The 14,820-nt window shown below is 40.7% G+C and overlaps 1 long non-coding RNA gene across 1 annotated transcript; it reads left to right on the top strand.

Moving 5' to 3' along the window:
• The first annotated feature begins 9,474 nt into the window (after window positions 1-9,474).
• Window positions 9,475-12,546, top strand: LOC111258723 (uncharacterized). The gene is made up of 3 exons (XR_015310276.1): window positions 9,475-9,793; window positions 11,172-11,613; window positions 12,444-12,546. It is a non-coding gene; the product is annotated as an uncharacterized LOC111258723 (long non-coding RNA).
• The last annotated feature ends 2,274 nt before the right edge of the window (window positions 12,547-14,820 follow it).

Below are 14,820 nucleotides of genomic sequence, written 5' to 3' on the forward strand. Positions count from 1 at the left end.
TGCTTAGTTTAGTTATTTCTTCTTTCTAATTTGTTCCTCCTAACAGTGTCTAAATGACAAATACCAGGTAGCTACGCGTAGCAGCATACATTAAAGCCCGTTTTGTATTAGTCATCTTTCGTACATTAAACTTCAATTTTATATTAAAATATTCGTTCGGTCGTCATGCGCGGACAATGAACAAAGCTCACTAGCCATTGGGCTAAAAAAAAAACCGTTCGAATCTACGGCTTCGCAGACATCGCGAACGTTATATGACACGTTGTATCAACTGAAAATGTCAAAAAAAAAGAAAGAGCCCGATGTTATTATCTTTGGCAATGCCGTCTTAGTCGATGCTCATCGTTTGTATTGTGCTGGCCTTCTCCTGCTTCTGTTGCTGAGAACACGAATCGCCATTATGTCATTTCTGAAACACAATAACAATAATCTCCTCAGAGTCCACTCGAAGACGGGCTGAAAACCAACAACCGGCGGTGGCAAGAGTGGAGGGAATATTGTTCTTAACATCTTTCACTTGGTCCAATGTGTAAACCAAAACACGCACTCACAAAAAGGTGTGGAACAGTGCCATCGATCTGTGATCCCCAAGCGGTGCTTCCTCGTATCGCGGCAGCTGGTCGCATCGTTGCTTGAACTCGTCTAGTGGGGCACAGCGTAGTAGTTCGACTCATAAGCATCATGCATTGTTTGGCTTTTTTGGCGGGCCCACCCTTCTCTGCCCGCGGACAACAAAAACCATAATAAAATTCTGGACGGGAATATGAGGTCTATGTAAAAATGTTAAATTAAATTTAGCTTTTTGCCGCCTGCTGTACGCACATGGCACGTATCACGCTATTATCTTAGCTGCTGGCGGTTGTTCTTTTTGGTCTTAGCATACATTTTTCTCCAGCAAGTGTCTTTTGCCAGATTTTGTCGTCTAGTCATTTTTGTTGATGCACGCCTTGAAAGATATCGGTTGTCTAATGGTTCAGCGCCAGAGTGTAACGCCCCCTCTGCTCTGCGATACTGCAGAGGCCTTCTGTATTTCTTCTACAAAGTGATAATGCTTTGTCCATTTTCGTACATGATCTCAGCCTAATACGTTTTTACGTGTGTATTCGCGAGATAATGTGTGAGATGGCAGCTTTAGCTAATCTTGTAATGGCGAGAACTGTGTTCGACCAGAATGAGTCGTATTACGGTATAGTTGGTACTACCAACAATACATGTAACTACAGTGACCGCTGATGTGGTATACTCAATGTGCTATCTTTGGGCGTAGCATCTATCAAGGCTTGCAGAATACACACCAGCTCACAGGTCCCCATTGTGCTCACTCAAGCAGCCAAGCACGGCGCGTAACCTAATGGCAGCAGGAAAACAGACGCGATATACTTACTGCAAAGGCCGTGTTGAAGCTTTTTCTATCGGCTCATATCCGACCTCACCTGAAGTCGGCTCGACGCGAAAGAAACACGGACTTTTCCTTTGAGACCTAAAAGATCTCGTTAACGATATGGACGTGTGATATATGTCCCAAATCTACATATGCATAAAAGAGTGGACATGCTTTTTGTCTACGAAACAGCTCTTGTCCTATATCGGACGTAGTAAAAGATTTTTAATTGGTGACATGATAGTTCTACACTTTGTCGTGTGCCCTAAAGTAGATATACGATGTTAAAGCAAAACACTACTGCAGTAAAAATCGTCATTTCATTAAGGAACATCAGAGTATCAAGTAGCCTGTTTACGTAACAGTAGGATCAACAAATATTATGTTTAGAATTTTCGTATTAATTAGAACTGATGTGATTTTTGAAGACAGCGCTTCTAGTTTTGTGTGTGCCGGCCATAGACTAACTAATATAGCCCTCACGAACTTCAGGAGTACTCTATTAGTTTTTTACGCGTGAAAACCAGCGAGAACATATATATGCAGTATTAACGACGTAGAGGGCACCCGCGAAGCGGACCTGTTTGCAATCTCGAAGTTTCCTTTTGGGCAATAACAATAGCTCTTGTTATCCCTAGTTAAATATAGATCAATTGATCGTTTAACAGTGATAGAGTCAACGGCTGGACCCCAAAATCACGAGTTAACGAATCATAGCGTTCGTCTAAGGCTTGTTCCCGTGACTCGGTGACGTTTAGGGCGGTCAACAAACATGTGAAGGCCAGCAGCAGCGTCCCCAGCCCAACTTCACAAAATACATTTGTTTACGCCTTGAGAAACCACTTTGGATACTTAGGGCGTGTTTCGAAGCAAACTCACCCGCTTCATATGAGCCCCTGAAGCGCTTGCAATTGGAAAATTACTTCAAAATGCCCACCAAATTTATAGGGCTTTTGGCTGTTCTAAAGGTAGATTGTGCGAACCAAGTGTCTAAGTGCTACTTCAGTTTGATGTAGTTAAGACGAAGTTCAGCACTAACCAAAATAATAGCTTCCGTTTACCAATATTGAACGAAGCGGGCGGGCTCGCTACAGGATCGACTGTTTCACCGTCAAGTAAGACGTTATGAGTTGAACTTAATATTGTTTTCGGTTGTTATTAAGGCGCGTGGTGATGGGGTAAGGGGTGGGGGGCGACGTTGCCTTTTGCAAAGTGCATATGCAATAAGGAGAACGACGTCGTATGTCTAGGGATAATAGAGGAGTCGGCAAAACAATAATGGTCGACGCTATGACTATGCACAGAAGCCAGCGGGCCCACAAAGTGAGTGTAATGAAGGCAATAGATATAATAGCAAAGCTTCTGTATATTGTTTTCGGCAGATCTGAAAGATGGCAAGAAGAGTTTTTTTTTTTTTTTTCTTAGATATGATTATTGCACGAAGAAGATGTACGATAAAAGTATTTACTATCAAATTTAAATATAACAATATTCGATATTAGTTTAAACAAATATAATCTAATTACTAAAGTGACGGGGAACAAAAAACTTAGCAATGAATTTAAACGGACTAGTGATTGATATTAATCAACCGTTCCGATGTGCAGACGAAAAACGATTCGGTAACCGTTATGTGGCTGTCTGTTGGAAATACACCTGAAACCAAAGCGTCACGATTTTCTGAGCGCACTTATAGTTTGATGGTAATCGCATCCTGGATTGACTGGTCTTGATACTGTACGGCGGGAACAAAACGTATGACCAGCAAAACAGGATTTTCCCAGGCGCAGGTAACCATCAAATAGATTATCGTGAAAGCATCGAAATGCTGAAGCGCCCTCTATTTTGCATGTCGAAAAGATTTCATTTCTATCAAAAGTAGACTTCTGTAGTCCATTGGTCGACAGCAGCGTCGCTCGTATTAGGGAACAAGAAGATAAAACGGGAAAAAAACGGTTCCGATTTTGCGGGTGAGCTGTTGGTAGAGAAACGCTGCGAAGTAGATCCAAGGTTAGATAGACCAGTATACAGACGGGTAGATAAGCTGATTGGCAGATAAAAGTTCCACTCTTTTCTCTATAAAAACAGCCGGAGGAAAGGGAAGAGAGGGAAACGAGGCGGAGAATGAAAGGGAGGACGACAGAGGGAAAGAGTGTGAAAGGATGGAGCAAAAGTCTGACAGTGCCGCTTTTTCGAAGTGTTAGGCTCCCTGCGCCATGTACTATGGAAGTAGATGATTGACATCCTCACTATGCATACGAATAATGATAAAACCAACGGGGCAGACAAAGCTTTCCTGAGCAGCGTCAATGAGAAACACGTAACTGAATGCAAGACTGATTGATGGGATTTGATTGTTTAGAAGCAATCGTTTCGGTCGTATGCTAACTGCTCCACGCCACTGTGTACACGTACGTTTTGAGTCCTCCCAGTCTTCGTAAGCACCGCCTTTGCTCGGAGTTTATCTGCGAATGAACAGTCAACATTGCGATTTACGGCTTCTAGAAGACGTACAACAATCGTTTCAGGGGGCTGATTCTATTGTTGAAGCCTCTGTATGGATTGTGTCGTGTTTCCACAAAAATTCCCTAGATATCTCTGTTCTGGTATCATTCGCAATCATTATGTCGAAATGCTTGATGCAAGATCGTTGTGTTACATCGACAGATCTGCTATTTGCCCCCTTACCCAATCGCTGGATGACGGGCCAAATTAAATAACTTCTAAATAACAGGAAAAGCAAGGCTTCCGACAGAGACAAAGATCATTGTTGGATGTTGAAAGCGGATCAGATGAGCGTTACGTGCTATATTTCGGCAAGCTTGCAACTTATTGACCAAATCACTAAATAACTCGAATAAAATAATCCAGTTTCCGTTGAGCAATTATAGCGCGTAATATCTATACTTTGAACGTATGTGTGCTATACGAAAATATCTACTTTTTTGACGTTTCCATTTTCCGGTCGTGTGTAAGTGTTGCGGATCATTCATAGCTTACCGTGGACACAGTTTGACCTAGACTGACCTCTTCGTTAGGCAAGAAAGCAATAAAGACAACACTGCGTTAAGATTTATGTTATGATATAGTGGATAAGTAGAACGCGATATTGACTTGACTCAAAGTATCCTTAAAATCGTTCGCTCAGGGAACAGCACAATGATTATTCTAAGCATCATAGCTGTTTTTCATCTCCCTGTGGTTATCCAACCCGTAGTGGATGACGATGTGCCTTTCCAGCAAGTCCTTGGAAAAAACAATAACAAGTAACACATATATAGATGTATGTGTATGTAGGTCAAAAGTAATATATATATATATTACTTTTGACAGATTTTATAAGCAAAGATCGGATAAATGGCTTAATGAGCGTATCATACTCAGGAAGACAGGTAGACATTTGTGCTTTTTTTGTCCTACAATAAAGATCTGTTCTGCAGGACAGTCTTTAGCCTGCTATAAACAGCCGAATATGCTATTCGGGAGAGAAGGTGAATTTATTTAAAGTTACAGAAAATGTGGATGCAGCCACTCGTATCGTATTGTAAATCGACTAACAGGTAAGAGGATAGGCAAGTAAGTGTGAGTTATTGGTTACCATAAGTTTAGGAAAAAATGCGATTTTAACCAGTTCTCAGATTTTACCTCAGATTTTTTCAGAGGAAAAAAACTGAGTGACGACATACAATGAATAATTAACTCGTAATGTACAATAATCTGCTCATCGTTTCAATAGGGTATTTAGAATTGGCAGTTATTGAAAACGCGTGTCCCGAAGCGCACGGATCAAAATCCATTGTAGGCGGACGAGGGTTTTCTGTCTTACGTGACCTTTGACGTTATGACTATCATTCTAGATAGAATAAATATATAGATTTAATTTAAAATTCGCAATAATATTAATAATAAATAATATAATATAATAAGAAATATTATAAAAACTGCTGTGATTGGTATTATATAATAATAGTAGTAGTAGCAATAATTAAGTTGCGTGGGAGGAACAAGATTTATATGGTTGCTTATGTGAAAATGGTGTTACAGTGCGAAACTGAAATTACTGCTAATATTATTAATTTAAAATTTAACTGCTAAGGTGTTTTTAAAATTCGTTTCATACACAAGACGAAGAAGAAGAAAAGGATATTCACACGAGAATGTCACACTAGACGGAAAATATACAGTGCCTCGTTTATATATTATAAATAGCAACAATCAGTTTATCTTCTTTGTTTTGAACGAAACATCCCGGTTCGCATATAATATCCTAAGAATCCCCAGATTATCGTGATACAAAATTTTTGTCATAGCGCTAAACTACGTAATGTTGATAGTCAATGCTAGATTCTAGTTATCTCTACTTCCACAAAATTAACTAGTAGATAAAAGCTCTCTCCGCTATATTTTTTTAGTTAAGTTCGATATCTTTTAATTTGCAGAATTGGTACCGCTTTCAAAATTTGTTACCGGTAATGTGCGCACGAAACCTCCATTGTTAAGATCCTGATGATAATAAAAGTAAAGTTTCTCTAAAGAGTAACATTGCTTTATGCAGTTACGAGAGCTCGCTCCCAAGTTCAAGGACATAATCAGGTTGTAAAAAAATTGTTTCGACAGGCACGTTTCGTCATATATTATGACGTCATATATATTATGTCAATTAATAAAATTTATGTCCTTAATTGAAGTAGTGTAAGTAAGAATGATAATAGAATTCCATAGACTGACCGGCGCGCAGCTTGCAGCCTTTGTAATTGGTATCTTTAACCGAGGATACCAATTTTGGCATTTGATGCTCCGTAGAAACGGTACTATGCATGCAGCATAAACACAGCATTGCGTTTCTCATAACAGAAGTATGCGTTCACATATTGGACAGGGTTGCCCCCTGTCTCAATCAAGACCCAAAGTGCGAGCCGTCAAATTGGCATCGAAAAAAGCCCATAAATTTCGATTCGCTCGCTGACAGTCAAGCGCAGAACATGCCAGCTGCTCGTTAGGTCTCGCATACTGGTAAAAAGATCTATTTGTTCGCCTCATTGGATTAGCACAATCTCTTAAAGCGCGACTAATATACTTAGGTTTCAAAGGAGAAAAGCCCGTTTCATCAAGGATTATTTCGTTCGGCTTTTTTTTTTCAAAGGTAGGCATCAAAGGTAGATAATAATCTACACGTTTGCCTATTAATTATTATGTGCAATATTGCGCAAAACTTATTTTATTTTTGGAAATAAATCGGTTTGCATCTTCTTTCCTTAATATATGGGAGCGCCGCCTGAGTGTAAAACCGCCATGATACACATGGAATATAAAAGAAATAAAAAAATATAATTTACGTTATATTAATGTCTAGAAACACCAAGATATCCAATATGTAACGTAGCTAGCGCTTTCCCATTTCATAGACCACAAAATTTACGCGTCGTCGATTAACTTCCGTAAGATCGCTCTAGCGGTCTTTCAAAACAATACAGGATCTTTTTATATATGATTGCATGTATTGCACTTCGGAAAAAACTTTTACAAACGCCTGGCTCGATTGTTAATTGAGCGTAGCATTAAATATCATATAAGCCAAACATTTATCACTTGCCAGCTTGCGGCGTATGTGTATCTATTCCGATATTAAAGGGAGCTCCATCTCTTTCTGTCCGTTAAATTGACCTTCCTGCAAAAGACGGACTAACACAAGCCGCCTCTATTCGCCTCTCAATTTATGCTTTGCCTTCACTGACGCTACGATGGTATGAAAAAAAGCATGTGTTTCTGATGTTATCGCGACTCATCAGCATAAATCATCACAATCATCATAGGCTCATCAGCACCATCCTTATCGTCCTCATTACACATTAAAATGTAATGCCACTGTGCTTTTTCCGTTTAAATTTCTCTCAGATCCTTTCTGCTTGGGTCTTAGTGGTGTGCTCTCTCAAATGCTCTCACTGATTTCAGCATCCGCTTTTCCGACGGTGTTTCGGGATATTTGACTTTCCGAGGAGATGATAGCCAATGAAGCAGGTGTACAATTCATCCGACAAGCCTTCCAGATAACTTTCGTTCAGCTTTTTGATGCCAATTATAAGTAAAATGTATATAACACATGGAGATAATTACCAGCGTGCCATTAAGACCAGTTTCGTAGATCAGTAAAATGGAACGTTTCGCCGTCATCGCGGAACGGCGGACGCAATAGCAGCTTTACTCCTGAAACGGTGAGGCGAACGCGAGCGAGGGAGAAATAGGGACAGACTGATGATAGAGGGGAAGCAAATTAGACGACCCAGACAGACACTGGGGAGGGGAGGAGAGGAGTAGGAAACTTTACGCACAAATATATTAATCGCCTCCATAGGACCTCTTGCCGGCGAGAGCAAGTCTATCAGACAGCGTTCTGTTTTCCTTTCGCTGACTTCTATCCACAAATGCGTTGCGTATGTTTAATTCGAATATATTGGCATCACCAATCGACATCTACGGCCGCCACTAACCAGCGGCCGTAGCACTGGTAGTTGTAGCAATCGGAGACACCGTCGTGTCGTGCCTCTGTCTTCAACCCGGGTCAGTTAAGCTGACTTCGATTTATTCAATCGAAAATCGGAGGACAGTAATCTTGTCCAACAAAGATTAGTGTCAGGCAGCAGCTGAATACCCAAAACAGAAACGAAAAAATAAAAATTAGCTACTACAGCGGCATTAGCGGCGGCGATTCTCACCCACGGCGGCGACTCACTGCCTACAACAACACACGATTGGCTCTCTCGCAAGATAAAAATGATAAAGAGGTGTCTAGGTATACGACAGGACTATTTTTGTTGTTCGGCTTCCGTCTGATTTCGTTAGACTAAACAAGACAAATCAACCAGCAGCCATAGCAGTTTTCTATAACTACCGTCCACCAGAACCACAGATCGGTAGAGTGACCCAATGCCGAAGACGATCCTTTGGACACTTCCTCGACGATGGCCGATAAGTATCCAGCAGAAGACGGGGAAGGTGCCGATCAAGCGCGCGCAAACGGGACCGCACTAACCACCCTCCGTTCCTTCGTCCATGGTGCTCGTTTTCCGTCGCGAATTCTGGTACTAGAAACAACAGCACTTGAGTGATTGTATTGTCGTTTTTGTTATTTTTTCGCTAGCTCTCGGCTCTACGCGTTCTTTGCCTCTGTTGTTGGTGAAGAAACGGTAATTTTGATCAATTTGCCTATCGCTGCTACCCTCGGCGATTCCCGGCAATACATGTTCATAGAGTTACTAGCTAAAATTGTTGGGGGTCGAGAAACGCGAAAAATTAGTCCAGACATAAGAACGGTGAGGGGCAGAAGGTGGAAAGGGTGGCCGGTTATTGTATGCTACGCTGTGAGCCGAAGTACGTGCCACGATTAAATTGGATATTGGTTCTTTTAATATCGCTGCAGCGGCTGACAACAACGATATTATAGCTGTTGTATTGTTTGTTGATCTGACCTGTAGCATATTTTTCGTCTGCAACGAGAGAACTCGTTTGATTACGGTTGTCGTCACCCTGTTGACAGATGGATGGATAGTGGGTTGTAGACGACAGCCGTTGACGGCCGCAGCTTGTACGCGGCTACAACTCTTACTATAAGCGACACTTCGCCGTCGTCAATGTCAGTGCCAAGCATCCATTAATAAATGTTCTCGTTTATCTACCTAATACATTTTTTATTGCTCGTTCATTTGTGCTTTAGAAAATAATGATGAACCTATTTCTATTCGGGTGATATTGTTTCGTTCTATTGAAGATCAGCGCGAGACCGGCTGCTTCAAAGAGCTAACAATCGTTTCATTTGGCCAGACAGATAAATATTGAGTCTTCCGTCTTCCATCACATATCAATGACACACTATACGGGTGCTTTCTCTCGTTAAATTAAATACTGATTAATGCTTAGTGCAAAATTTTCTACCTCAAGATCGTTTTAGATAGATAGAGCGAAGTTTATTATTGTATCATGAAAGGCAATCCTGCGAGTGCATTAAACAGAATTGCGCTTTAAATTGCGCGTGTTTATACAGTTTCGCTTACTGAAAAGATCTCGTTCCTAGCACGACAGCCCACGTAAGCTTATCGGATTGATTTAACGGGTTAAAACTGTTTTTACGAGTCTTTTTTGGTGTGAGACTGATTTGGTGACGTTCAGTATTAATAACTGAAGCAAAAATGTGTCTGGAGGAAGCTTACCTTGCGCCCGGCGTTCTGGTAGTTCTCTTTCTTCGACTTATACTTACCAAAACTTTACAAACAAGCTTAAAGAGCCGTTCGATCAAACTTCAAACAGTGTATTTGCTGATTGGATGACCCCTCAGCGAAAAATTCAAGTAGCCTATGTAGCATTAGTTAATCAGCGTCGCAACCATGGTCTTCATTTTTTTTAAATTACATCTCTCAGGTAAGTAAAGTAGATTACTTATCAAGTCGGTTAGGTCCGCGAATGTCCGTTAGTATACAGTTGTGCAAGATAAAAACGAAAATGTAGTAGCAATTTAACATCCGGATAAATATGCCGTTCGGTGTATGTCTCCATGCGTCTACGATATATATACATATATATATATAATTATTTTAGAAAATTTCGAATAACTCCGACGGCTGATAACTCTATTCATGTCAATTATATTAATTATATGTGAGCGGTCGACCTGTTTGCTAGTCTGCCCCTGCGAAACTACTATGGCCCCAAAGAGCGTCCCGTTCTGAGCGTAATTAAATACCCGACTAGTGAATAGCAGTGGTGGTAATATTTTTTTGAATTTATTTTTCTCTTAACCGATTTGACCGTCTCTCGAGTATGGTTTTGCTTTGGCCGTCTACACATACCGCGAGTCAGGACGCCGCCTTCGAATAGCAAACAAGTAAGGGGCCGAGCTTTCAATAACAGTAACCATAAAGTAGTGCTGCCAATACTTAGACCAACCGCTAGCTTACTAATAGAGATAAATCAGCGTTAGGTTTCGACAAATAATTACTTTATAGCTCATACCGTTGAATCAGAGGTATTTACTATATTTAAGACTTGGCGAAGATCCAGCTAAACAAGCGCGCGCATTTTGCAAAAAAATCGTTGAGATTTGGCCATGGTAGATAACGAATTAAGGCAACCGTTACGTAGCAATCGTCATCAAACAGCTAAGTGATCGATAACTAAAACGATCTACGCTGGATCCGATGTCTGTTATCCAACATGCTACGTAAGTCCGACATTAATTATATATGGGACCTTATGGAAGCTCGACAGCTAATACAATAATTACTAACGGATAATTGACGAACCACGTATTCCTTTAAATTAATGTCACAGCTCAGGTAGAACCGAACATTTTTCGGCGGTAACTTATCCTACTTACCACTTCAGCCAATATCATTTGCACAATATTATGTATTTTGTAGTTTTTGAATAAGATTATCACACGAAAGGCGGGTATCTATCTGCGTAGCTATCGTTACAAGCCAGGCTTAATTCAAGCCCAGTAGCCGTGCGATCTAATAAAAGCAATAAAATAACGACCGTCTAACAATTCCCAGAGGTGAGATCGAAGCGGGTCGTTCTGTAATGTTGATTCCATAGCATCTTATTCAGTTCTGTTTACGGATAAACAAGGCCCAACGTGTTTTCCCAAATTAGGAAGATTGACCAATATGTTGCAAATTGTCCGTGTTGAAATGATGAAAGCTTTCAGAGAAGGTTTTCTCGTAGCGCCTCGTTTAGTCCAACGATGCATTCGTAAAAGCAAAAAATAAAAATTGAATATTTATTCATGTAAATATAGGAGGATGTATGTAAATGTGAGGAGATGAAAAACTGACTCCCAACAGCGCCACCGTGCGAGGCAGTCAACAGGAATATCAGTCACCTGGGGGTCGACTGAGCTTTCACTGAACAGTGTTGTGCAGCCGGATAGAATAACACTTCAAGCACGAACGGAAGGACGGTCTTCAATTTGGGATGCGACATTACGTTGCCTTCATTCTGGATTTCGGACAGGGTTGCGGTAAAGGCCGGTCACGCAACTCGCATAGCAAACGAGGAAGGTAACGTGTCTGCAGTAACGGCAGGAGCGGATAGCAGAATCTGTTGTTTAGCTGATCGCCATGAAGAGCCACGGCACAAAATGACAACTGACTTAAATGCGTGCTCAGGGATACCTAGAAAAGGAACTTTCGACTCGACGAAGAGTTCACGGTTTATCGAATATGTTTCCTCTTATAGAGGTCTGTGCATTCGTATACACCATTATGTATCGTTTATAGAATACGGGAGTAGTAACACTAGAACGCATTACCAGTCCTCCGCGAGTCTTGATTCAACTGTGAAATATGTAGACAATAACGTGTGTATTATAATGAAACCTATGAGAACTCAACGTGGTCGCAACCTTTATATATGGTCCATGTTCAAAACTCTTAAAGTCGTCGGTCGATTTCTTTATCGGTCAAATACGTTTATAGTTCTTACTATTTAGTATCCTGCTGAGTATCAAGCCCTTCGTATGAATGGGCTTGATACTTAGAAAAAGACTTGCCCAATATTACGCTATCAAACGTGTCCTAAGAACCGCATAAAGTAAGCTCAAGTGACACTGAAACTATAATAATAAATATTTATTAAGTGCGGATTAGAGATTTCGTATTATCCAAAATCAGTGTCCGATATAAAACCGAAAACCGGACGCCGAACGAAAACTGTTCGCTCTAAGAGTAACAGTCAACGTTAGCTCTTAGTCTCGCCCTAAACATTATCGATGTGAGTGAATTTCCGTAATATAATGTTTATCGTTCGGCCGCAAGGTGTTTTTGTGAATACTTTTGACAGATCTTCTGCTAAATAAGAATAATGCAACTCTCTAAACGGGCCGCTTTTGCCATTTCGGCTGGGATTCGTTTCCCTATCTGCGACGGCACGAACCATTCGTCGAAGACTTTCAGAATGAAGCGCGCTGATCAGACAGGGGCAAAAAACAATTAATAACTAGCAGATTCGATTAGTTATATTACAATACACGCCAATGCTGATAATGATCATTCATCCTACCTTTTTCCAGGAAAATCCTTACCGCCATAGCAATATTGTCCTGGACTAAACTCTTTTTCTTTCCGACCGCCTCACAACAACCGCTACCAAATATGCAATAATAATAAAACCCAGACACGAAATGACAACATTTCTTTTTTGTTGTTCTGCGCGAAGGCCAATGTTATGGTTAGTATATTTATTATTTTTGCCCTTTATCGCGAAAGGATACTGTTGTACTGTTATTCAAAGACATCCCGTAAGGACGCTCTGTCGTCGTTGCGGCATGTGCCATCGTTAGCATTAGCCGTATTAGAGCAACTTCTCGTCAAAATGTCAGCAGGTCTCGCGTGGAAGAGCGAGCTCAGCATAGGCCAACAAGCAAAGAAGGCCTACGCTTATCAGGATGTGCGATTTTGCCTGTACGTTACTTATTGCTTGCTAGATTCATCAAGGGAATTTTGATCTGATTCACTGCGAAGTAATGCAACGTATTTAAGTAGTGATTATCTAAGCTAACCTTGTTAGATTTAGTCCTTTTTTTTAGGGCAGTATATTATATCAGTCATTGTATTATACCTGTACAACAGACGTAAACAGATACTTGCAACTAACCCATAGCATCAATGGGGACTGAACGTAAACATTGCCAAAGGGAACATATGATTACTGCTGTTGGCTCGGATCGTCATTATCATGATAATGGTAATGATTAATATCGCTACGAAGCGGACAAGATGGGCAATGGTAACAGTCATGGCTGGATAAAGTTCGACTTGTTCGACAAAATCCATGCCAGCATTGCAGGGTAGGTGAAAGGAGTTACTGCGGAACTAACTCATACATGAACATACGTACAAGAAAATCCCAAAAAAAAGGCATAGGACAAAATGGTAAGTCTTGTCTGGCGTCGCTGCCTCTTCTGCAGGCAGTACGTTCACAATCCGCAGTGAGATTGTTAGGGGAAGGGACATTTCAATGAATCAATACGTTGAATAATACTTTATATTCTTTTTCTGCATTTACTAAGTTCATCAACTGCAGGGTCTGGTATCAAAGATGACGGCTGTTTAAATATGTTCTAAGAAACTATCCAAGGCATTCGCGCATTGACGCTTTGCCGTCTCATAGAGAAAGAGACTGCCTGAGAAAAAATGCTATCCTATATATCCACATCTGTGTTTGTGTTAGTTGTCAGTCGTTTGCGGAAATCAGTAAAATGGTAGAACTAACGGGCATTTGGTGGATAAAAATCTCGTCGGAAAAAAACATCTCTGTAATGCTTAACGTTGTGTGTTACTGCTTCCAAGGGCATACACAATGGTTCAGGCATTTGCAGCAAGTAGTGTGTCATGACCAAGAGGCTGGGGTAACTTCTATTGAACTGTTTTTACATGCTCGCATAAAAATAGGTGAATGGAAAACCAGTGTCCACGACGACAACGATGTAACTGCACCTCAGAGGCGTCAGCCGATGGCCAGAAAGCAAACAGATTTCTGTTCGTCCAAGAAATTGCCTAGTAATATATGCTTGAAGAAGTACGAGTTCCTAGATGAGTCGGTATCGAACTCAGAGTTAATCATGTATTTCGAATTTTCTACTCAATGAAGGCGCGGAATCATAACCACTGTCAGATGAGATTTTGCTAATGGGTCTTCGCTTACGCGAGTGTTATTTCACTTCAGTTGCAAGATTGCTCTTTAGAAAGAATGAGGAGTCATGTATGAAATTTACCTACTTAGCAAATAAGAAGGTCGCGCCTTTTTAAGCTAGGATTCTCCTTAATTTTTCATCTGTATGAACGAAGCCAAAGCCGCCCGCTTGGTCGAAACGAATTGATACATAATAGAGCTGACTTGACGACATTATATAGATATGATATGACTTAACCACGAAGCTAGGACGAGTTCACTATAGATAATATATTATCTCATCCCTACGGAAATTAGCCCGATAAGCGATAAGCATCTGCCGGCAACATGCGGGTGTGAATTCAACTATACATCACACAGCATTATGTAACCATTGGCTCTATCGTGCCGGCGAAGTTAGTGATCAAAGATGTTCAACTTGAACAAAAAAGAAACATTTGATTGCTATCATAAAGACGAAAAGTTTGTTATCTTGTTGGCTGAAGTGGCGATGTAAGTGTCTTAATTTCTTTAACAGTGTTATTGTGTAATGGTAAAAACATATTCGATTTCCATTAGCCTTGGTGCACTATAGCCCATGAAGCGGTTCGCACACACACAGCAGAGGCCACTGCGTGTTAACTAGCGAGCAAGTGCCGACTACGAAAATTACGAAAAAAATAAAAATAAATAAAAACACACACATAAAAACAAGATAACGATACACTCTGGTTGGCTGAAAAATGCTCAAGCACCCCGCATTGAGTCAATCAACA

The sequence above is a fragment of the Varroa jacobsoni genome, unplaced genomic scaffold (assembly GCF_002532875.2).
Source record: "Varroa jacobsoni isolate VJ856 unplaced genomic scaffold, vjacob_1.0 scaffold_258, whole genome shotgun sequence".
In the NCBI taxonomy this organism is placed as follows: Eukaryota; Metazoa; Arthropoda; class Arachnida; order Mesostigmata; family Varroidae; genus Varroa; species Varroa jacobsoni.